We start from the raw sequence: 26,938 nt of genomic DNA on the forward strand, positions 1-26,938 counted from the left end.
TAACATCTAAAAGGCAAAAGACATCAGAGTCCCGCCCACTGTTTGATTGACGGGTAAAGTTTTTAAAGTGCAACAGCGAGTGCCAACCAGAGATGAAAATAAAAACAAGACTCTCACAGATTACCACTTTAATATTTGATAGCGCATGTGGGCTTCCTACCACTTAGTATAATTAAATCAGTCGAGACCTCACTTATAAAGACTGAATTTGGACGCCATTTATGTCGTATTGAGTTTCATTCACTCAAACAAGTGGGACGTTGGTTTCATCATGACAAGCAAAGGGGAAAAAAATGTAAAATCTCACCCGATTTTTGATGTATTTATACAACAGACGCACAGATAATGCAGTTAATGGCCAGACGTCTAGCCAGACACTGTCCTCTGTGTGTTGATGGGTAGACAGAAGGCTGAGGAGCTGCACACAGATCAACCCATATTGACTCAATCTATTGACAAATGAATTTGGGGGCAAAGTCCTTCTGCGAGTTGTTGATTTAGGTGTCACAGTTCATTCCTGTTAGTGCCAACACTCACAACACATATCTCTGCCTTGATCTGACAGCAAGCTGTGAGTTAAAACATCCTTTTATTAAAGTATAATATATCAGAATTTTACAGAATTATCATAATGCAGCATGTTTCCATAGCCCTGCTCATTAAAAGGGAGCAGTAAACTGCGAAGAGAAGCCTGCAAATATGATGCATTTCATAGTGAGCCATTAAAGATTCTGAAATAATGTCTGTGAATTCAAAATGGAAATGAAATGAATGCAACACAAAGTTTGTTTTCTGCAATATTATAGTCAACCGACTACATTAAAAAGCAATTAAAACTAACTATTGCATTACAAGGGAATGAATTAACTTTCAGCACATTGAAATGTACGATTTCTCTATAAGCATGGTGTAAATGAAACTCTTCATTAAGGATTAAGAAATAATAAAGAAAATTAGTCTGTACTATGAGCCTTTAAAATGTTCATTATTAGCTGTATTTGCTTTAATGAGCTGTCTGAGTAAAAAAAAAATAAGCGGAGAGAAAAATCTGCCGTAGACTTTAATGCCTTGATAACTTGATCAAGTTCCCAAGTTCATATTGGGGGGGGGGAAGTTAATGAAATCTTCAAGAGAGATCAGCCGATTTCATTTCAGCAACTTCTCGACTTTATACAAAGATGCAGCAGGTGTTGGCTCCCGAGAAGAATTTTGGGTAAATATTGATCCTGTAAATATGTGTGCTGTTCACCCCCTCCCTGTTTCTCCCTTCCTCTCCCGCTCCCTCCTCTCAGAGAGACGCACCCTCCCTGCAGCCAACATGGGAGCTAGTTAAGTGAGGTATCATCTTCAGTCCGCAGCGAGCCCACCATCTCCCACAAGGCCATTGTGGGTAGGGTACAACTGTTGCGAGTGGGTGGCACATCTGTTCCCCGAGACAGGCAATGCCCCTGGGGTCATCACGCGCCTCGGCTAGCGTTTCACACGCATCACTAATAACCGCTCTGGTATCTCTGCTTAGCTGGAGACAAAGGGCCTTGACGGGTGCCACTCGCCTTCAGATCTGAGCCCCGACAATTCTAATAGAAAGAGCATTAAGTATCATGTTTACCTTACTCTCATCCTTCGATCCATCTGGCGCAGCGTTCGCACTTAACAGGTTAAGTGTATTCAAGATATACACGTCTGAAACGGAATAAATTTGCAGTCAATGGCACAGGTTCTCGATTGAAGCACCATATGTACAGTGCTGCTGTATGCTATAGTTGCCAGGTTTCAGAGGCACGGGCGTTTGTGAAAGTATACAAAGACACAATGAGGACAATTTATGGAATTAAAACTGTATCACTGTTTCAGCTTACCCCGCGAACTTTACTGTAGGAATATTCAGAATCACAACTGTACAGCTTTTGTCAAAGTCAGGAGTACTCCCTCCTACAATAGCCAGGGATATGCGCGCCCCCGCAATAAAACTAAAAGTTTAAATCCAACTCGAGCTCCGAAAAAGAGAGAGAGCGGACGGAAAGAGGGAGATTGTGTGTTCATGTTTGGAATCCATGTGCACGGTTAAAAGAGCCGGAGGGGGGGATAAGGGTGGGACAGGGATGGAGCGAGAGAGAGTCAGGTGAGTTTGTGTTGGAGGTAGAAAAAGAATAGCTTGCGTGCATGCATGTGTCCACGGGGCTGGTTCACCATGCTCACCGGGAGCAGGGATGGCTCTGGTAGTAGAGGGCGATCAGAGAGCGTGGAGGATGAAAGATGGGGCCTAATCCTCCACATGTGGCGTCTTTCCCCTCCCCTCTTTTTTTTTTTTTTAAAAAGGAAAGCCAACTGGAGCCGTTCTTTGGACTCTAGGCCAGGGGCTCCAGGAAAGCATTGCCTCCAGCCAAAGCACATAGTGTGAAATGAGAAGCTAAAGCTTGAATGTGCTTTTGTTTATCAGAAAACTGCACTCTAAGTGGGATTGGCAGTGGAGGGGCCCAAACTCCATAAGTCATATAGACTGGCTCGGGCCGAAGTGGGGATGGCACGGCGAGGTTTCAGGCTTGAGCGGCCCAGGAAAGGCTGCTCGTCAGTCAGCCACTTGGCAGCCTCTGTCCCCCTTCATCGCCCCGCTCCTATAATCTTGGTTCCAACACAAAGGGGGGATCAAAGAGGTCAATCTAAAGTAAGAAAATATGGTCCCAAGTTGAGAGAATATAGGCAAAGAAACATTTGATATCCACCGGTCTGGTTGGACAGCGCTAAAGGGACGTCAAACGTAAGCTCGGGGAATTGGGGACAAAGATTTCTGGGTGAAAAGAGGCCAGCAGGGTTCCAGAGACCGATCAATTTTTGAGATGGATTGTATGACGAGATCCATGACCACGAGGCTCTTGGATCTAAAGTGGCACAAAGATAACTTCAAAGTAGGCAAGAAAGTTATGAAGGGGCTCAGAGCTTCGGAGGAATCTGAGGACGAGGTGGAGGATTCAGCGGGGACGAGCACAGTGTTCAGGGAAAGCTGACTTCCACCGATTAACTCCTGAGTCCATTTGTGGGGATGTTGAACTTCCGCAATTAATTTGAATGAATTTGAAAAACTGTTTGTGTCTGAATTTATTCATATAAAAGTCTGAAGCATCAACCTGAAGAACTGACAAGTTCTATATGACTCCAGAGGGCAAATGTTAAATGTTCTACAGTGGAAAATTACAAGGAAATTTCAAATTGCTGCCAATAGTTGTTGAAAAAAATGATTTCAGTCATGTGTAAAATACCTATTAATGTTCCAAACGTGTGTCAACTAGGGGTGTAAGAAAATATCGAAAAAATCAAATATCTTGATATAATGTTTTGTGATACTGTATCGATTCTCAAAAACACTGTATTGATTTTTAATGAATAGTTATCATGCAAAGATGAACTCTGTCAATGCTTTATTTAATTTGCAAAGAGATGCGCCCTCTCAAAGTAGTGCTGTGATGTTGGATGTTACAGACTGTGATCAATGCAAATGCAGATCCCACTGTTCTGATTGCATAAAAAAGTTAACTTTGTTACTCAGATTTTATGCATATGGTTGTGTGTTCTTTATACTTTGACAGTTTTCCTAAAATTAGATTTAAATATATATCGCTTTGCTTACAGTATCGCAATATATTAGATCATAACCCCTGTATCATGATACGTATTCATATCGCAAGATTCTTGCCAACACACAGCCCCAGTGTCAACGGGAGGCAACGTCCAGCAGATGTTGACAGATGACCGCAAACACAAAGTTGTTTTTACAACCTGGTGGCCTTTAATGTTCCCGATCTTGCAGTTACTATTAAACGTCAGTGTTGCCAGGGGACAAGCAGGCTGTCAGAGCCAAGACAGTAAGTACACTCAGGCATTTAAGTGTGAATCATAAAGATCTTTCTACCTTTTATTTTGAGAGAAATCATTTCCTGATGTTTCCTTCTTCACATTTACAGGGTTAATCCGAGCTCACGTAGCCTGAGCCTGGTCTCAAAAATGTCCCCCATGCACAAAATAAAGTAACATTTCAGTGCAGCAGAAGGGTAGGACGTGGAGTTCAGAGGGCAGATGGGTGTATGCAAGCTCTGGTTCAAATCCAAAGTGTGATGAAAAATAAAATTCAGTAAAGTTATCATGTTTGACGTGACCAAAACCTTCTCCCCCACCTCAAACTGTTTGGTCTAATCCTAACCCTCACAAGTAGGGTATGCCTGAAAGGGTTACGGTAAGGCAAAATAGTTTGAGGTAAATTCTTGAATCAGTCTTTCCAAGTTATTCTAGTATTGTGTTGTAGTATTTAATGCTGAATTGAGATGTATACCAAATAACCACAATGTCTCCAGTTTGATTTAAAAAAAGAGTATCAAAATAAAATTAAAACAGAGAGAGAGAAATAGTCGGTGCTGATTTACTGTTTTTCGAAAAGTGTTTTCTTGAAAAAGCAAGATGGCAGTGTGGCAACATGCTGTGAGCTACTGAGGCTGTGTGTATCCATTTAGCACTGTGAGTGCAACACTGTGTGACTGTATGACTGTATACATGTTGACTGGAGGGCAGCCAGGGCACAAGTTTTTTATTGTGTGTGAATTCACTGTTTATCATGTTAATACAAGACATCCATAAAATGTATGTAATAATGCATCTTGTGTTTGAATATTTAATAAAAAAATTGTTTTGTGCAGAACAAACATTTTTAATTTTATTTCAAATTCTAGTGGAGATCGGAAAGTTACTAAAGATGCCAAAAATGTCAGACTTAATTTGGGGGGGAAGAGTCTTGGATTTGCATATTCCACTCAGTGTGAATATTATGAACATCATTTAGTGTAGCTCTAATGAAGACTTGGATTTTTTTAACAACCTTAAAGCTACTTAAAGCTGCAATGTGTAAGATCTGGCTTGAATATTTTCAACAGAATGAAGAAGTAACAGTGTTGACATTATGCATTATGTCAAGACGTCTATGTATGGTGTTGCAGAGAAATCTACTGAAATCTTCCTGTTTTGTAATACCACTTGTACCTCGAGAGGCGATAGTGAGTCACTGTAGCATCCAGTCTGCCCTCAGTCCAGAGAACGAAGAAGTAGAGCTGCCCCGAGGGCTTGTCAATAATACATCAAGGGTCCGTGAGCGTTTTGATAGTTCGTTTATGGGATTAAATTCAAAGTGGCAGAAACGAGAAAACAACTCGCACCCTCGCCTCGTCCTCCCCACCACCAGGAGACTACTTTGCCAGGAGTACGGCGTGCGGCAGTTACGGGAGACGGATCTGATCCCAATCCAACCTGATTAGCAAATTTTGTTTTCCTGTCGATACACAGGTTAGACCCAGCGCTGCACCAGTCCGCTGTGACTTCCGGCAACCGGGAAGTCACAGCGGACCAACTGTCGTTCCCTCGTTTCTGCTACCCTGTACCCAAGCCAATAACAGAACTATCAAAACGTACACGGACCGTATACCGATTATAAGATAGCAGTGTTATTTTACTAATGACTATAAATTTAGATATCGATCCAGATCGTTGTATCGTTACACCTGTGGTGGCTAGGGATTATACTAGGGATGTTAATAATTAACCGTTTAACCGTTAACCGACATTACGAATTTTGACCCATTAATGCTATTGGTTAAAAGGTTAAAAGAAATATTATAGTTTAAATAAAAAAGCTGATCAAAACTCAGAGGAGCGGCTTGTCACTTTAAGGAGAAAGCTGGTCCACCTTAACAGCCCGCCTTAAGTGAGTCTGAGCCGCTGTTGCAAGATACAGGAAGTTGGCTCGGGTCTTGAGCTGAGGAGTTGTAGCCTATTATTCACCGACAAATAAACTGTACACACACTGCTACAGCTACGTTCACAGCTATAAATTCCGGGCAAAACTCAGAGGAGCGGCTTGTCACTTAAAAGAGAATAGCTGGTCCACGTTAACAGCCCACCTTAAGTGAGCCTGAGCCAGCATTTGCAGGACATGGGAGCTTGGCTCGGGTCTTGAGGAGTTGTAGCACGTATTCACCGACAAATTAACTGTACACACACTGCTACTGCTACGTTCACAGCTATAACGTTACTGATAACTTCACGTTATAGCTGTAAATGTAGCAGTAGCAGTGTGTGAGTACAGCTAATTGTTTTAGCTGTGAACATAGCACATATACACACACAGTTTGTCGGATACTCGCTAACGTTAACGCCGGGCAGACAAACAGCTGACAACCTCGCAGCTAAACTAATTGATGCGGTGGGGACTTTTACTGGGAAAGTGGCTGCATGTGTTTTCTTCTTATCATCAAATCCTACGAAAAAAAACAAAAGCAACAATGAATTAATACCACTAACTTATCTGTGCATCCAAAGCCTGATTTATCTTAATCCTCTGTGCCATAGAGCTCCATTGTTGACCAAAAACTATTAAAAATACATCAATGAACTACACTGTTGCACTGGGTTACATGTTCATTCATTACTATGAACAAGAGCACTGTAGTTTGAGTCAATCCCACATCCTGTTGCCATAAATCTTCACTAGATCAACAAATGTGTATTTATTCGCAGCTGAAAATAGTCCCCTTCTGTCCTGTTTTGAGTAATGTTTGCTAATAACTACAGTGCCCAGCAGTTTTAGGAAGGTATTTGGTCTTTCTTGGAAGAAAGTGAAAGAAAATAATTTGAGTCCACAGTACTTTTTCTGTATTTAAGCTTTTGTGCTCCTTTCACAAAAGCCTGTGCTGCTTTTCTGACTAATCAGGGATCATTCAAGCACTATCTACAGTATCCATTTCTATAGTTGATTTGAAGAAAATTAAGGTTGTTACTGACTTTCTAAGTCAATCCAGGGATTTCAACAGGCAAACATCCAATCGCAACAAATCGGCTTCAACAGACTGTGCTGTGAAACCACTGTCATTGATATCCAATACACTTGAGGGCCAAGATACTTTGCGGCTGGTCCTGTTAAACAACACTGCAACACAAAGCCAGCACATCGCTGCAGTGCATTTACTCCACTGCAGCAGCCCTGCATCACTCTTTCATTTAAAAGGCTGTACCACTTTCAGTCACTCGAGGACAGACACAAAGAGCAGGCGCTTTTCAAAGGGCCCATTGTGGAGCCCAGTGAAATTATTCAATTAGTGAATTTAGCACCTGATCTGGTTAGCCAGTAGCCCTGAGGACGCTACAGCTGCATGAGAGAGAGAGAGTTAAAGACATAAAAAAGAGGGGGGCTGGACAGACCAGACGGTGTAATATTCATTACCTCCCACTCCCCCCGTTTTATGACAGCGAAATTACCCAGTATTCATATCGCACACTGTAAAATATAGTTTTTTATAACACACATCTATCGCTCTTTACAGTGCAAGGTATTATCACAAATGATAAGTGTACATGCATTTTGTAAAACAGATTGTAGATTTTGTCATTTGGAGGTTTAATCAGCGACATTCAGACTGATGTCCTCGCACATACAACATGACACTGTCCATTCTCACTTAAAGGTCCCATATCGTGCTCATTTTCAGGTTCATACTTGTATTTTATGTTTCTACTAGAACATGTTTACATGCTGTAATTTTAAAAAATAACCTTATTTTTCCTCATAATGTCTGTCTGAATATACATGTATTTACCCTCTGTCTGAAACGCTCCGTTTTAGTGCATTTCAACGGAATTGCGTTGCTAGGCAACAGTTTGGGTCCATGTTTACTTCCTGTCAGCTGATGTTATTTACATCCACTGCAACAGGATATAAACTGGGACACATTTAGAATATTTACGTTTAAAACCGTGTAAAGGTCTAAATATTTGTAGGTTTGTGACATCACAAATGTACAAACGGCTTGTTTCAAACGCACAATTTCTGAATACGGGCTGTGTGTATTTCTCCATATATTGAGCGTTTTTCTAGTTTAACAGTATTTATATAGCACTTACACCTGCTTTATAATATAAAAGATAGGGGCAGGGTGGTGGATGAGCATGTAGCACATCTTGAAGTAGTTTGTGTCCCGTCAAACAGTATCTGCATTTCTGTGAACCCTAACCATGATCTTTCCCGAACATTAACCATATTGTAGTTAACATGCAGAGATAATGCAGAAAGTGAGTATTTAAAAAAAACCAAAAAAAAAACACGTTGGTACCTGATGTAACAAAACAAATTTGAAGTTGAACATACTCCAAGGTTTTAAATAATCATCCAATGTCAGCGTTCTTGTCTGGTAACCCTGTCTGCTAGAAAATCACGTTCCCATAACTAAACTGCATTCCCAATTACATTTTGAGGGAAACGTGTTTTCTCCCGGATTATGGTCGCACTTTTAAACGTGTGTTTAGCGTTGTAAGTTGAAACAAAACAAAAACACTACAAAACTACTTGGTCATGTTTAGGCAACAAGACTACTCTGTTACGTTCAGTAAAACATAATGGTTTGGCTTAGAATATGTACATGTGTTATGCTATTGAAGTTACAGATGTAAATTAAAATAGGTGAACGTTGACTTCTGGTTTCACACAATTGTGCTGACAATTTCAGATTTTACAGTAACTCCATCAGCTCATTACTTGAAAGCTCTGACATCTACACCAACCTGAGTCAATTCACATACAGTATGTACAAACTGATCCATGTCTTGGGCATTAAAACATCATGACGAAACCCATTTTTGTTTACACCAAACTTTTTCTCTACTTGTTGGACTCTTTGTGACTCTGATTAACACAGTAACTATATGTTTTTCATGTACGTTTTAACATGAATGAAGGTGCTCAAAACAAAATTCAGAGCATATCTATTGCCTTGACACGGCTCTCAAACTCGGATTACACACAGGGAGAGAGACTTCATTCTCTGCTCAGGTGGACATTACTCCTTGATATCTTTACATAGCAAGTAGCTGTTTGCTGCTATATTAATGCTCTGGATATCCAGGGTTTCTGCCAGTGTATTAGCTTAGGTTAACTGTCTTGGTTAAATGTAGAGTTCTGGTTCAGCAACAAATTTAATTATTCAGCCAAATTTGAATCTGTTGAAATTAGATTTAACCAGCAAATCACCGAATAAATGCTCAATGGAAAATAAATCGGCGCTGAAAAACAACAACTGATGTACTGGTAGAGCTTGAACCACACAAGAGAATTTCAACATTTCATCAACCAACGCGCGGGTTCAAATTTTGTGTTCACTTCTTGACGTCTTTGTAATCACACACAGATTACAAACATGAAAACATGCTCAAAATTAAAGAATCAAAATATTTACATAAATTATGTTCAGCTGTCAATATGACTGAGATTGTTTTCTCAAAAAGTGATATTTTTCATTTAAAAGAACACGAAGGTGCTGAACTGAAATCACACACCCGAGCTTTTAAACTGTTTGGCCCTAATTCATGGCCAGTCTACCTCCAACACCTCGACGTTGTTAAGACAGACTGTTATCATAGATCCAAGGCAAACCAAAAGTGTTGTAACCTCACCAGCCATCTGGAAGCTCTTTTTCAGTTTTCAGAAAGGATTGCTTCGCAAAAAAAAAAAGAAAAAACACAAAGAAATTTGAGCCTGATGAAGCCAGATGGCTCGCAAGGTTAGAGTTGTTCAACACACAGCCTTTTAGAGGAGCAGTGGCTACATACATTACAGTACAGTATGTATACTGTATGAGCCTCAGAGCACTGTGATCACTTTGTCTAAATGAATCTAATAAACCGCATAACCAAAGTGGGGAAAAATGTTTTTTTCTATTTCTGATATGTATGGAAGATTCCTTGATCACTATAATTAGGAGAACTCTAATGAGGCAATTATAAACAACTGATGAAAGCAGTTTGATGAGTTGTACACAAAAAAAAGAGGGAATATCTGGAAAAAAGCAGCAATAAATGTTTGAATTGACCCGAGTAATTAAAGGCCATGTAAATACTTACTTCCAAATCAGCTACATTAAATATTAATCATGCAGGTGCTGGCCAAACATTCCCCAGAAGTTGTGGGCAAACTTCAAGAATAAAAGAAAAAACACAGCAGCGTATTAAATCACAAATTTAATTTTAGAACGAGCAAAGTAACACATAGAGCAGCCAGTTGTTTCACTTTGAGCATTTTTCTCATCTCAGCCTGCACACTTCTCGGTGTGTGCAGAGACACGAGCTGTAATCCACTCTAAAATGCAGCGACTGAGACGAGAAGCTTCAGTAAAAACTGTTTAGGCTCGGATACCTAATTTACACTTGCAGCAGTGCAGCAAATACTCTCAGTGCTCAGGGCAGATAGTGAGCTGGTAGCTTATTGTTAAAGATCTGCCTGAAGGCCAGCTGGGCTCTGACACACACTAAACCGAACTGAACAAGACAGTTTGCATGAGACGAAAATGTGAACCGCGAGTTTACACTATAATAGAATAATCAAATAATGATCAATCATATCTATAAAATGATCACACCAGTGGTTTTGCATGCTTTATCCCATTTACTACCTATATTTTTCATCACAAATGACAAACCATGCTGATGTTGGTTTCCCTTCATTCCCGTACAATATGGAAATCTATCAGCGGACTCTTAAAACTTGTTTAGGTTGTGTAAATGTTGCATAACTGTTGCATGGATTGTTTAATTTTCCAAACTATCTACATAATGATGCAACGATATTATAGTTTTGGAAAAAAAAATACTGCAGACTTTATGTTCACTGTGACGCATTACACAATTCATACAGAAATAAATGGAAACCTAAGACTACGATTAGAGACCACAAGAAAATACAGTACATTATTAAAATCTAAAACTGTAGAGCTTGTATTTGAAAATGATCAGAAACAATGTTACGTACATAATTCGTAGTTACTGTAGGGAGCCAACATTTAAACACGGTGGGTAGGGATGGGAACCGAAACCCCGGTAATAAACAGGCACCGGTGGTAAATGATCAAAGACCAAAGTATTGATAAGCGCCGACGTTATCGGTTCTTTTATCTGTACTTTTTTTAACATTTTGGTGTAATTCATTATCACGCTGCAGCGTCTCATCTGCTCTCTGTGTCGGGGCTAAGCTCCTCCAACTACACGCACACACCCACAAGCACACACACGCACACACCCACACACACACACACACACACGCACAGAGCAAAGTCAGCAAATAGGGCAGAGAGGCGGCAGTGGAAACAGAGAAGTAAACCAGGTGAAGTGAAGATAACTACGACAACTACGCTCGTTACTATAAGTGCAATAAAACCTTCACGAGTAAAAGCCAATACTTTATCAATACACCTGTTCAAGGAGCATAAACATCATGTACACATGTAGAAAAGCAATATTTCAATCTGCTCTGTCCGCAGTCTCTCATCCACCATCGCCATGTTTACATAAGCATAGCGCACTAGCTCAGCTAACAAAAATTGTTGAACGGTTAACTTAGTTTGCCACGTATCTTAAAATTCAGACACATCAGCAGAGGGAGGAGGACAGAGGACAGGATGATACTGACTGATGTCTGTGTTCTTCATTCTTTATCAACTTCACTCAGGAATAAATATATATAACATTTTAGATTTGTTTCCAGTGAGATATTAATGAGTTTATAAAGTGATTTGCTATTGCAAATATTACTGTTGCTGCTCTTAGTTCTATTTAAAATATAAATAAATTCTAATCCTGTTCTCAATTTATTCTTTTTTATAATAATATATTAAAAAGCAATTATTTAGTAATGAAAAAGAACAGATAAGAGTATTAATAAAGAACCGAACTGATATGGAGTATCAATAAAATCCTAATGATACCCATCGCTAACGGTGGGAGGTCATTAAAAGGATAAAGCTAAAAATATTCTTCATTTTTCATATCATCAACAAATCCCATTAACAATATGTTGTCCATCTCTCAATACTTCTCTACCCTGTCTTTGACCCCAAGCCCATTAGATCCTACTGAAGACATAAAGCCTTAAACATGGATATAGTTCAATTAAAAATTAATAATTATTTATTATAGTAATTAGTAATTTCCCAAAACAGCTGGTCACTGTAGTTTCTATGAGATGTTACTCAAACTGGAGGAAAAAAATCACATTTGTTGGGGGACTATTTTCAGCTGCGGATTTATACACAATGCATTTTCTAGTGAGGTTTCACAGCAGCAGGACGGTGTATGTGGGATTGAGTCAAAATAAACTACTGTGTGTGTGTTCATAGTAATGAAGGAACACGTCCAGTGTAACAGTGTGGCTCATTGATGTAGTTTTTAATAGTTTTTTGGACAACAATTGAGCTCTGTGGCACAGAGGAATACGATATATCAGGCTTTGGACACAGACAATACTTCATGGGATTTGATGACAAGAAAAAAGTACAGAATATAACCATAAATAACATTTCTAACCAGTTTCCAAGGACATATTTGCAGTATTCTTAGTGAAACAAGTTTTGATTGTAGGTGTGATCCACTGTATTTTTTCTTGTTTCAAGGTACTGTACTTTAGTTTATATAATTTGAAACAAGTTTGTTTGAATTGAAATGAAATTGAAAGACGCTTACTGAACAGGCACCTTTTTTAACTTAAGAGTATGTTTCTTTAGGAATACATTTTAAAAAGAAATGAATTCATAAGGCAGATATTTTCGGACGGACTCTTTAGACATCCTCAAACATCTTCGTCACATCAGTCCGTCCCACAGTAGCCGGCGCTGAAACTCTTTGCACAGGCCAGATGAGGACGCAGCACATCCTTCTCGTCTGCTCCTCGTTTTTTTTTTTTTTTGATGACCGTGATGACAGAGTCACCTGATGCTGATGACGCTGGAGCACTCTGGACGCATGGCTGGTTTAGACCGGTGTCTGTGTGGGCTCGGCGTGCCAGCTCCACGCAGCAGGAGTGTGGCCGAGGAGAAAGGAGGCGGCCTGGGGGCAGACTCTGTGTCAGCTGATAGTGCAGAGGGTGGGCAGGGCCGGGGGGAGGGTGGCATGCCTGGGCGCGAAAGGCTCGCCAAGACCCACACTCTTTTGGCATTTTGGCAAGGGCAAGCGGCAAAATAAAATGATCCAATTTAAGCTGGTTTAGGAGTGCCGGAGAATATTCAAATATTTATTTTTGCAGGGCATTCGGGGAGGCTGTGCTTGCTCCGCAGATCAGCGAGAGAACCAAGTTTTTCGTCTGCAGCGACGGCAGCGCCATCTTGATAGCCTGTTGGCCTCCAGTGGTGGAAAATGGATCTGACGGTGGATCCTGCTGCTCTGCTCTCTCCTGCTTACTTCTTTTTTTTTATAATTACACTACCTCTACTCTTTATGTGTCGTTTTCAGCTTCTTTATTTCACTACTTCTATTCTCTTATCTGGACAAAACTTAAAAATCTAATTGAAAACATAACAAGACAAAACTCATCATCTAGCCGAACATAAAAAAATATGTTGTTTTTGATTCAGCTTTTATAGGCGCAGAGTACTTTGTCTGATACGTGTAATTCATCAACGTTTGCTATGATAATAAAGCCTTTGCTAAATTGTCTCCCGTAAGTAACAAAAAATAATGTCCGGCGCCCATCTATATTTTCTCTTTGAGACTGACATTGACGGCAGGATCTTTCAAATGATTGCTTTTTAATGCCATTATTGTTATTATGGTTATTATTACTGCTAATGAGGGAAATACAGCCCTGGTTTTCCTCAGCATGAATTTCACCATGGAAATAAATGAGTAAAAAAGCCTTTATTGAATTACACTAAAAGCAATCTCAAATAAATGGGCCTTGAATCTGCCTCCATGAGACGATGCTTGCTATGGTATAATTTCATTGTGCGGGGAACGAGAACAGCCGGGCCAAAGACACAGACAGACCCCTGATATGGAGGCTTCAGTATCGTCTTGGAAACGGTAACATGTGTGTGTGCGTGGAGAGTGAACTCTTATATTTTTTTTCTCATTTTGTGTGTCATCCCTCCCGCTTTTAAAGATGCCAAACAAAGAGGCACAGCAATCGCTGATGCTGCTGATACGACGCGAGGAGGTCGTTCATATTCGGATTATAAATAGAACAATTAAGCAATTATCATAACTGCAACTCTGACCCTGTGTGGTTTCACACAACTCTCACAACATCAGTCTACTGGAGCAGCATCACAGCTGCAGGAAATGTTTTTTATGTGAGCATGATGAACGATCACTTCTATAACTTCTGAAGTATAATTAGACTTTTCTACCGTTTCTTTTCAAAGTGCAGTTTTTAGCAACCAGTGGGAGAAAAAAAAAAAGGGGATTTCTACAAAAGGTTTTGTGGTTATCAACAAGTTCCATCAGTAGTCACTTTATGTTGTGTATGAGCAGCTGAAGTCTCCTGGGATGTTGATTGTGAGCATGTCAATAGACTTTGTTGTTGTTTTAGAGATCGTGACCTCTGTCACATAAACCCTCTATTGTATGCTGGAGCAGACCAGGTCACTGCAGCAAATGGCTCTAAAATAACATGATTGTCGAACCAACATATCAGACAGATAATCATGTTGTGTTTCTTTTAATCATGTTTTTTTTTTTAAGGGGAGACCCAGGAACAGAGAATGGAATAATTGAATGACTTGTGAATACATTGAACTGCCAGTGCAGTAACGTTATCTCAACTTCTTTTTTTGTGTAAATTGACTAGTTTCATGATTTTAGCAGAAACAAGTGTTCTTTTTTTTTTTATTCTAGTCAAGATACTGCCTCTGATTTCTAATAACTTCTTGAACAACATCTTTTTATTTATCTAATGCGTTTTGAAAGTATGAGCCCGAGTGCTGAACGAACATTCAACTCACAGAAAACCAGAGGTGGAAAGCAACTGAGTACATCCATTCAAGTACTGTATTAAATATAATTTTGTAAAGTACTTGTATTTTACGTGAGTATTTCCATTTTATTCTTCTTTATTCTTCTACTCCACCACATGTCACAGGGAAATATATTAATATCATTTTTACTCCACTACAAATATTTGACAAACATAGTTTCTTGTTACTTTTCAGATGAAGATTTTACATAAAAAAACATGATGATCTTAGATAAATTGTATTTTAAAAGATTGAACCAGTGCTTCCCGGCCTTTTTGGCGAGACCTTATAAAAAAACGGTCGAGCTGGAGTCTCTTGTCCAGATGTCTATTACTTTTTGTCAGTTCCACCAAAGAGACATTTCCTTACCAGATAGTTTAATTTAAATAATTGTTTGAGGCAAATAATAAAGAAAAGAAAAAGAATAAAGAAAACACAAACTTTTCCTACCCAATCTTGTATCTTGAATGTGGCTTTCATATTAATGCATCAGTAACAATCTAATAATATTATATGTAATAACAATACTAATGTATCAGTGGCCATTTTTCTGCCGAATAAGTACTTTTACTTTTGATACTTTAAGTGCATTTTTGCTGATAATACTCATGTACTTCGACTTAAGTAGGATTGTGAATGCAGTGTTTTTACTTGTAAAGGAGTATTTTTACATCATTGTGTTCCTGCTTTTATTTAAAGGTCGACTCCATCTTCGCTCTTTTCCGTGTTTTTCAAATGGAAACGCCTTCTCAGCTGTTAGCAAAAAGCAGTGATGCAGGTTACCACGGTAAGCTAATCAATAAGGTTATAATATAATATGAAGCACTAGCTGAGTCAACGAATTTTGGAAATAATTAAAAGGTTTAGTTCCGATTTTTTGTGGGGTTGTATGTATACTCCTGGGCTCTGCGAGGTAAAATTACTGTTTTTGTGAATGGAGTCTGGTGGCTTTGAAGAGAGCCATATAACGCAAGCAATTCAGATACCCATCGGAAAAGGTCTGTCTGTCTGACGGCAAGATAAAGCGGCTATGGACAAAATCAATATCCACTTCAGACAGCCCTTTCCAACGGAGAACTGAAGTCGTTATATCGCTCTATTCAAACCCACCAGACTCCGTTAACAAAAACAGTACTTTTAACTCGCAGACCAAGAAATAAAAAATACAGCTAACAGCTAACTACTCCTGTCTACTTCTTCAAACTGGGAGCATGCCAACTACCATCTACCGTATGTTATTGAAGGTAATACACACTGACTATGAATAAGATTACATGTATACTGTATATGTGGCGACGTCATCATGCAGAAACCTACGTCAGGTCACATGTAAAGGGCTTGGGAAAATAACATTTTAATGCTAAAACATGCATACTTTGACCAAAGTTGTAATGCTCGGATGTTAATACACAAGGAACAACAGGGGGAAGCTACAGAATGATATGGAAACCTAAAAAAAAATAAAAATAATGATGAACCAGCCTGTTAAAGTTACAAAGATGTTCGATTGGTTCTCTTTGGCGGCACCTGATGATAAGTGAAAGAGATCCAAACAGTGATTGCTTTCATCAATGGACCATAGGCATCACCATAGACCATCACCATTGTGTTGCCTCATTCGGTGATAGATGGCAACTTAACAGAGATTTATTTAAATGAAAATCAGTCAATAAGACGACATCGAAATCCCTAAAAAACATACATGGTTTACATACAGAAACAACAAATACTGTGTGTGTATCAAGACATGTTCCGCAATATAACAACTCACATTAAACAAACATCAGATGCATTTTGCAAGCACTGATCTCAACTTTCTGCCACTGTGAGCACAAAGACGTGTGAGCACGTACAACACACATGCATGCATTTAGCACACGGACACACACACAAGCACAAACACACACTGAAATGGACTGATGGAGTCTTGCTCCACCATTAGAGAGACTTAGTCAAAACCTAATCAGCAGACGAGCAGTTACAGCAGAAAAGTCACATCCACTCACAACCTAAAGTCAAGGCGATTAATTGAAATTATCTGGTGGAAACAGAGAAACAGACAGAGGTCACAACGACGGCTTAAAAATAGTAGAGCACCACTCAAACGCTTACGACGAGAGGAGAATTATTTTCTGTTTAGAGGCAGTTAGGCACGTAGGAAATCAACCCATTTACTCTCTGCTGACTTTAAAACCCTGGAGCGTGCATCAATCTACTTATTAATCGACCACGGCTCAGAAATATAAACACCAGTGAAATTAATATTTACACTAGTGTTGGCATGTCTTCTTTAGCCGTGCGTTTTAATCGTCAACATGAAAGTTAACAGTGTAATTCTTATGCTCTTTAGTGGCTCTGTTACTATGGCTATGAAGTTCCTTCTTTCTTTTTTCACTGTCTTTGCTGTCAAAACCTGAACCATTTTTAATTTTCATCATGTTTTTGTTGAATAAAAACAAAGCTGTTCTGAACATTTTCCATTATGTCACATGATCTTTAGCAGCAGATGGAGTTTGCACTGATGTAGATCAAGTTTCCATTTATATTCCAAGGAACAGTGTGTAGCATGGAATATAATATTAATAAGAATGTTTTCTTTAGTGTATAATCACCTGAAAATAATAAGAAATGTTGTGTTTTTGTTACCTTAGAATGAGCCGTTTTTAATCGACAGTAGCCCAGAATGGACAAACCAAATGCTGGCTCTAGATAGGGCCATTCATGTTTTCACATTTTTACGTTGACCACCGTAGTTCTCCTACACGCTTGGCAGACGGGAGAAGTTTCAGTTGGTTGCAATCTGCAACCTCAGTGCTAGATGTCGCCAAATCATTGAGACTTGGGCTTGAGACTAATGACGTCCCGGGGACGATAGAAAATTTGTTTGAGACGCAGTAAACTCACAATCAACATAAATTTTTTCCCTGACAATACTACATTGCGAACAACAAATCTGTGTTCAAATCGGCTAATTAACGTTAGCTGTTAGCTCCTTGCAGGACTGTGCTGCTCACCGGCTGCTAACAGCTAACATTAACTAGCCGATATGAACACATAGATAGACCACCATAGATTTACATTATGGTGTGTTCAGGCTCTATTCAGTAAAAATTAATTTGGGCAAATTCAAATGTTATCATGATGTGTTCAAATGTAATCTTGTAAAATGTAGTTTTATCTATAAAATAGATAATAGAGAGGGAATTATGACCCGTTTAATGTCCTAACAAAAACCAGTATGCAAACGGTAATAAAGGAGTGATTTGTTGAAGTACATGGGATTCATTGTTTTTAACCGTGGTATCGAATTGGTATCGAGAATTGTGGAATTTCACTGGTATTGGTATCAACCACTAAATTTCTGGTATTGTCCCTACTCACCACAAGGTGCATTTAGCAGTTACTGAATGGGATTTGGAAGGAAAGCTTCAGCACAGCTGCTGGATGGACCTTGTGGTGAGATTGTTTAGTCAAAAACTTTGTCCAGAAGAGTTAGAGTGAGATAATACTGTATGTCAAGTCAGTCAGATGCTTAGGTGGACCTGAGGTTGTAATATGGAGGAGGGTAAAACAAGAACATGTTCAGTTTCCCAAACCCTCCAATAACCAGCAACACATCCAGATATCAAAATCAATAAAGTGAGAAAAATTCCTCACTTCTGGCCCTTCCAGCCTGAATTCACCTCCCGTATTCATCGTCTCAGTTCTATTTCAAGTCCCCCGTCAGAATGACTGATTAAGTGAACTCGCAGAGTTGTTGTGCTTAAGTTGCACAGAGAGCTGTTGCACTAAATCAAAACGCCATGATCTGAGAAAACGATACCTAACATTTCAGATCCAAGGGCGTAGCAGCAGCGCTCGGTGATAACACTTATTGCCCGAGGGCGAAGCCATGAATGAAACATCAGATTTCTCTTTCAGACAAGTCTTTTATAAACACCCAGCGAAAAGTGAAAAAACACATCTCCATTAATGGTGCTCTTAGCATCCATTTGCTACCTGCAAATGAGACACACTGAGACACCTGCGTGTTCTAGTGAAACAAGAGGCCTCGGCGCCCTCCTCCCATTTACACTGGCAAAGATAACAGCAAGTAGTGAGTCGTCGGCGAATAGGGGAGGTGAGACCGTTAACTATGAGGGATGATGTCGATTTATCATGATATTACAGCTCTGACAGGGAAACACACCTGTACTTTTTGATGTAATTTATTGACTGGTTTGTGGATGCTGAGCGAGAGAGGGAAAAAATTAGTGCGGCTTTAATTACTGCTGCTGCTGGTTAAAATATTAATGGGGCACAGAGTGTTGCATGCTCATTTCTGTTGATTTTTAATTAGCAGTAATTCATTTCGCACAAAGCATGTTGATGCCTGTGCCGCAGACATTAGCGAAGAAGCTGAATAAAGATGTTTTTCAGGGGTGTAGAGAGAGAAAGAGAGAGGCAACGTGCATACTGAGCGTCGCTGGGCACACATCTCAGACACTCCAGGCCAGAGAAGAGGCAAGGACAGGCGTCTGTGAAGGGAAGAAAAAAAAACACCCTCCATCAAGTCTGACAAATCCAAATCAGCGTCTTCAACTGCTGCTTTGGGGAAGAGAGCAGGGAGGAGCAGGCAGAGGAGGGGATGAACTGAGAAAAGAAATGGATATAAGCTGACTGAGTGTCTCCGAGCAGTGTTTCTATGAATGGCTGCCGTCTAATCGGAGCTCAATCATTAGACAGCTTAATACGTGTTGTCTTCAGATGCTGAACAAAATCAAATTAAGTCACAATGACCTCAGAGTCCGCATTCCCCTGCTTTTGTATAACCAATCTTTTGCAAGATTGGATACATTCTGTGTGCAGGTTTTTTTGTCTTTAAATGAAGCAATTTGCTTCTAAGTGACAGATGCGCGCAGGCCTATTAGTACACTGGCGATTAGGAATCTTCCGAAGGATGGAGGAGAAGAAAAAAAAAAAAACACCCACATCAGGTATATTTTAGATGTCGATTTGTGGCTGTCACACGACTAAAGCTCTTCTCAGACATTTCCGTCAAAGCAACGTTTCACCCCGTGACCCTTTTACAAGGAAGAACACAACACCATCTCTTCACCAGCCTACTCTATTACCCAGAGTTCCCTCCTCCTCCCCCTCTTCCACCCCCTCCCCTCCCTCCGGGTGTGCGTGCCACGCCAGAGTCCGGGCTGGCATCTGGGAGGCTGTGATTGAGAAGTGTAAATAAATAATAATCCCTGGAAAGGAGACCGGCACATCAGCATCTGTCGACTCCCCAGCTAATAGTTTTTATTGTGGTGCCATCAATTTAGCACTCTTTGTTTCCTCGATTCCCCCTCCCGCACCGGAGCAGATAGCTCCCTGTTTTTTAATTGAACTGAACAGATTTTTGTTTAAGGATCTCTTCCTCCTGTCTGTGGCGTTTCGGAGTAAAATCCAGGCGATATACTGTTGATGATTTTACACAGCAGCTCTCGCAGAGGACATGATGTGCGGTGTGTTTGCTATACGTGCTTTACATGTCTGTTCACTTGTGCATATGCAAAATATCAATGCATGTGTGCAGGGGTGCATGCACTTGAATGTTGTGTGCATGTATTTGGGTCAAGATATGATTTTTTGCAAAAATGTTAAGAAGTGCAGCCTTTCTATGATGCAGCATACACACTGCATCGATACCGAGTAGAGTGTTTGAGCATCTATCGCCTACAGAGGAGAACTCTGTATCAGTTTCCATCTCGTTAAACTTCAACTGGAGATGATTGCAGCCAAGCCGGGAATGTTCGCTGATTGTCCCACAATTCCAGATGACAGACACACACTCCGCACACATAGCGAAATCACTGAAAGGCAGCGCTCCGCTCTTTCAGGGTGTGCGAGTTTAAAAGGCAGAAATATGCTGGTGTTTTGTGGACATGGGAAGCAGGCTGATGGGTGCATAAATAAGGCATGTTGGAACATCTGGTCTTTGTTGTGCGTTCAGCTTTTTAATGTCTTCAAAGAGCAACTCTGACGCATCGCTGACTACCACTCCTTGCTCCTGCTTCATTTTAGCATGGAATAATAAACCATCTTTGGGGAATTTAGTCCCTCAGTCTCTCTCTTTTCATTTGGATATGCCATTGCATCTTCCCCCCCCCCCTCTCTCCACTCCTCCACCCCATTTAAGACAACTTTCTTTTTTACTCAGTTGATTTTAAATTTTTATACCTTAGGGAACGCTGGTGTATGTCACTGCAGTCGCCGGCTGTGTTGCTGCGAGCGCAATTAAAATTCACGCAAGCTTTCCTCGTCCCCATTCCCCAGCATGCTTCTTCTTTGGACGGCGCCAGAGATGGAAAAGTTGTAAATTTCTGATTATATGCAGAATAGATTTAGTCTGGAAGGCCCCTCTCAACACAATTAAGCACCCAACGCCCATAAATTAAACACATATAGGACTGAATGATATTCCTGTTGACCATGAGAGTTCTGTTCAGCTTGTACTTTCATTATGACTGTGTTCAACCAGAGCTCTCCTACTCAACTTAAATCAACCAGCGACGTGACACATTAGGAAATGTTCCTACCAGCCCAACACAGAAAAGTTGCTCTGTCGCGGGCGCCAAAGAGACGGCGACACTCTCGTAGTGTGTCATGTTGCTATTTTAAGAGGACTAATTCACTTTGGCATACGATAATTGAAAGATGACGGCAGACTGTATTCCCTGAGAAAAATGATAATTCTCAAGTGATTTCAATGGGAGGAAGTGTTGAGGAACAAAAGGCATTTCTATGACTTCAGTGCAGTGGGGTTGTGCGATCTGAATGCTGTGAAAATTGGAGAGCACGCAGAGGTCAGGCCTGTTTTAGTATTAGTCTCATGAGTGACACATGACAACAGATTTTGTTTTTTTAGACGAAGAAACTGAAACAAAGATTAAAATCCCTGTTGCAGGTTGATTAAACAAATTGATGATTTGATGGTCTCAAAACTTGCTTAAAAATGTAAAAAATCTATGAGTAATTAACAATCTAATTTCTGAAAATCCAAACCACAACCCCTGTCGGACACAGGCTCTGAAACATTGCTGGGTTCCTCTGTCTGCTTAAGTGGCAGCTTCTTGGAGTTCAAACATACAGTATGTGTCTGTTTGTAAAACAAAAGTAGGAGAAACCTGACATAAAGGCTTCACTACTACTAGACCAGGGTCTGAAATTAGCACCCGCCACCGACCAAACACAGGTAAATTGTTGGTAGTGGCGGGTAATATCGTCAGGCCATCCGCCACTGTGGCAGGCAGTGAAAATGCTAGGGATGGGTATAGAGAATTGCTCCCATTGAGAACCGGTTCCTAGTTGTCCAAATCCTAGGCATCTCATGCCTCCATGACTATCGATTCCTCTGTATTGGTGATTTCCAACAGTTGCACCATGACGTAGCGCCATATGCACGCTGTGTCATGTTTCAGTTTGTTTTGGGCTGGAGCCATGGCGGAAAAAAATAAAAAAAAGGCATTCAAAAGCATGGCGTTACTAAACCTGAGAGGTGCACCCTATTTTATTCTCTGATAAAGCGACACTGTGAACAACAAATCCATGTTGAAATCAACAGGAGGAGAGTTAGTAATGTTACCCGTTAGAAGCCGGAGGGCAGCACAGTCCTGCTTGGTTAAATGAGTACTGGGCGAAGGAAAATTATAACGTTATGATGATGTGTTCAAATGTAATCTCGTAAAATTTTGATTTAGGCGAGAAACTTGAATAAATCCAGCTGTTTGAAGGAGATGTTTTCACAGAGATATAAAATACATATTAGAGAGAGAAATATGACCTGTTTAACATCCTAACACTAGCTCTAAGCAGCTTATAATAGAACTACTAATGCCAAGAATTCTTTAAATAAAAGTAAATATTTAAATACATACATAATTTATTTCCTAATAATTTGAAATGTAATTTATGCAAATAACCACTATAAATGACAATAACAAAGTACAGTACAGTGTACAGTACCTTCTCACCCATGAAAAATTAGGCTCCCCCAGAAGCTACGGTGTAATTTGAACACTGTAATTTAACATGCATCAATGTTTTTTGTGTGAAATCAAATATAAAATATAATATCAGACATTGATATTAATATCTAAAATTCCTTCATTTAGCGAATAGATTTCAAAAGTGGCAGATAACATTTCTGAGTGGCAGACAAAAAGAAATACTTGCCAGTTGCCTGCCACATTGGCAGGTGGTGAAAAAAGTTAATTTCAGACCCTGTACTAGACATTTTTCTATTTGCAAAATGAGGATAACAAACATTTTGGCATGACCGTTGAAGCCTCAAGCCTTCATCAGACTGCTGTGTGGCATTTGTATTTATATGGCTGACCCAACCCACCATCACAGCTGCAGGTCCTCAGTCATTAGGTGATTCAATTAGAGGACACAAAAGAGCTACTAGAATCTACAATATCAGACAAGTCACCATGAAAGTAGAGCTAGAAACCAGAGGGGGGCACAAACCGCTGCCGTCTGAGAACTCAATCTATGTAGGCTACTAAATACTTGATAATATGAGTTTGCCGTCAGCAACCAACACCCCAACCCAGCTCCACTTCCAAAACATGCTGGTAAGTATCTCTCGTTCACACACACACACAGCATTGTGCACCAGAGGTGTGGACTCCAGTCACATGATTTGGACTCAAGTCAGACTCGAGTCACAAATTTGATTAATTTAAACTTGACAAATTAAAAAAAAAACTTGCAGCTGGACTTGGACTCCAATGACATGAGACTTCACTTGGACTCGATCCTTTTGACTTGAATACTTGATACCTTCCCTGAAGGCCAAAGATTTAAAAGTATGTATATTTAAAAAGTGTGCCATAAATCAATTAATTTCCTGAATCAACTAACATTAACACTATTCATTCCCAGCAAGTCCACGTTTAATTGCCCAGATCCACTTTGTTTGAACCAATCCATTCAATCAAATTGCTGGAGAGAACCATGAAGAACTAACGTTACGTTACCGAGCGCCAGTTGGAAAAAAAATTACACCAAAGATAATTTCCTTTGTGTACAAAAACTATGCAGTGGTCAACAAAAAAATAAATGCAGTACGCAAAACATGTGGGTTAAAAATTACAGACGGAGACACAAAATGGCATTACATTTGATGAGGAGCACATTATGACTTGTTTAGGACTTGAAACTCAAAGTTCAAGACTTGGGACTACACACTCCACTTGTACCGGATAAATTCAGACAGACACAGAAATCGTTCAACATTTTGCGTCATAATCATGAAAACCAAGGCTGGCATCAAAAAGTGAATTAGACACATAGCTTACCTTTGGAAGAGTTGCAGGCGGCGAGTGATGCCGCTGAACTTCCTGAGAACAATGTCCTTCAACTCAGTTGTGCATTTTCAGGTTGAGTCCCTCTCAAACATGGGCTCAACCAACCGGGCCATTCTTTTGTGGAGCGTCTGTGGTCCGAAACAATATTGAGATCATGATTATTTATTGCTTTTAGGGACAAATTGTCTTTATGCACCTACACATTTAAATAGACAGAGCACTGCTTTCACTTCCATGTTGTTCTACATGCTAATGTACAAATATTTGCATCAAATTATTACTCACAGTGCGTCTCCTATAGAAGCAAAATATAAATCACATGGTACAAATATTTTTCATCCAAAATTAAATCAACAGAGCGCTGCTTTCAATTTCACGTTGTGCTAGGCTACATTCCTGCTAATTAACAAATCAGCATCAAAATAAGACTTAAAATAATGTTCTTCTTCACCTGAATTCAGTGCATTCAGACAGGCAAAACAAGTAATATACAGTATTAGTCTTCTACGGAAAGTCTTCCACGGGCTGCTGTTGCAGGGTGCGCGTGCAGCGGCATGACAGATTCCCAAAAGGGAAGCCAAAACATCTTAATCGCCCCCTAATGGCCGTTAGTTTACGAAGCACTTGATTTGATATTCTGCGGCGATTTCTATGAATGGAGCACGCATTTTGAACGTCAATATCGCAGTCGATCATGTAATTTAAGCATTTAATTATGGGAGGCCAAAATCATGATCACGATTAATATTCGATTAATTGCAGCCCTATCTCAGAGAGGGAAATTAATTTTCACACATTGCTGTGGAGGCCCCAAATGTTAAGGGCCCGTGTCCACCAAAGCGTTTTTTCCCAGCTGAAAACGCCAGGCGCTCTTCTGAAAAACACTCAGCTGGGAGCGCTTGAGAGCGCTGAAGGAAGCGTAGCGTTTTATAAACTGAGACACGCAGCTTCAATGAGAAATATTCGAAGGTATTCGAAGCTTCGCGGAGAAGCGCGGCAGGCTGACATGTTCTTCTGTCTGTCTCATTCTCCCCCGCTTCAGTGCTCGGGACAGCGCCGCTGCTACAGTACTGTACACACACACACCTCTACACACAACAAACAGCAATAGCCATCTGAGAATAACTAATAATAAATAATGTTGAATATAAATAATCAATACTGTTGTGGGATTATTCCTTGTTTCATGGGCTACTTTGGGACTTATACATTATTATTACATAGTTGTATAATTTTTTTTTTTAAATAATTAAAAAAGCGAAGCATTCGATTAGTGATTTTGAGGTCGAATACCATGGCAACGGTCGAAGCTTCAAAGTATTTGGGTCAGCCCTATAATAATCATGATGTATTATTATAGGATAAGCTACACAGCAGTATATAAAGTAGTTAATCCACCTTTACCAGCTGCAACATTAGCGATGAACACATTAATGCATCAATAATTACAATCCAGTGATATATATGATTCTGAAATGGGACATTCTGCATAATGAGTACTTTTGGTGCTTTAAGTATATATTGATGCTTAAACGTTTGTACTTTTATTTAAGTAAAATGTGGAATGCAAGACTTTTACTTGTAACAGAGTATTTTTACAATGTGCTAAAAAAAAACTGAGTACTTCTTCCAACACTGGCTGCAGCCCCTAGTAATAGTAGTCGCCCGTTTGCCTCCACTATAGCCTCAGTCAGCCACCACACTGCTCAGTGGGCCTGTGAGTCCATTTAGCATGTCGTGACAGGTGTAAGTGGCGTTGCGAGGGGTCGTTTTCACAACATCAGTCAACTCAGGGTCTTTTTTTTCATCGCATAGTCCAGTAATGAGAGGAAAAGCCCACTCCTCCCTCTGACATGTTATCAAAAGTCTCCATCTTACCTCTTAAACGTCACTGGTTTTACGCCCCCCAAATCCGACAACATCTATAGATGAGAGAAGAAACATGATTAGTCCATGATCCAGAACCCCAAAATTTGGCCGTCGTGCCACTTTGGAGGGATCAAGACTCATAGTGATTTTTTTTAAAGGTCAATGTCCCTAATGTTGGAAAATGCATGATAGCATTGCAGCAATGGTAGCTTTCTATGTGCTATCACTGCTTTCTTCATCCCTTCATCGTTAAAATGTTGACATTTTTTCAACCCATCCAGTATAAAAGAGGGTAACCAACACACAATATCATGAAGTCATATATCGTTGTAAAGCTTAGACTATAATATATCCATCAGTCACATTGTCATGACACTGAGGTCAAGAGAATTTGACCTTTGACCTCTGCAAGGCTGCAATGGGGCAAATTCTTAATGCCACTCCAAATGCCCTTATAACTAACTTCATATTGATCTGATGTGCCTATGGATAGTTCCAGCATAAAGAGCACATAAAGAGCTTTTAAATTATATATTATATGACTAACAACAATAACATTTATTATCAGAATAAACGTAACTTTTTGCCGTTCGTATCTGATAGAATGTTCAGAACTTTTAATAGCCTAACTTACTATGGAAGTTTTTATTATCGCAATATTACAACTTTTTTCTCGTAAAGTTATGACTTTATTCCTATAATATTATGCCTTTTTTCTTCGTAAAAATATGACTTTATTCTCGTAATATGACTTTTTTTCTCGTAAAGTTATGACTTCATTCCTATAATATTATGCCTTTTTTCTTCGTAAAAATATGACTTTATTCTCGTAATATTACGACTTTTTTTATCCTAAAGTTATGACCTTATTCTCATATGACAACTTTTTTTCTCGTAAAGTTCTAACTTTATTCTCGTAAT

General features: G+C 39.7%; 1 long non-coding RNA gene across 1 annotated transcript in view; it reads right to left on the bottom strand.

Moving 5' to 3' along the window:
• LOC141778523 (uncharacterized) overlaps nt 1-26,938 on the bottom strand; it is a 130,785-nt gene that overhangs the window by 95,572 nt on the left and 8,275 nt on the right. Inside the window, exons 2-3 of the long non-coding RNA XR_012596094.1 lie at nt 26,027-26,070; nt 24,140-24,276 (exon numbers count right to left, since the gene is read on the bottom strand). This is a non-coding gene — a long non-coding RNA (uncharacterized LOC141778523). The remainder of the gene's footprint in view (nt 1-24,139; nt 24,277-26,026; nt 26,071-26,938) is intronic.

This window comes from Sebastes fasciatus, chromosome 12, assembly GCF_043250625.1.
Source record: "Sebastes fasciatus isolate fSebFas1 chromosome 12, fSebFas1.pri, whole genome shotgun sequence".
NCBI lineage: Eukaryota > Metazoa > Chordata > Actinopteri > Perciformes > Sebastidae > Sebastes > Sebastes fasciatus.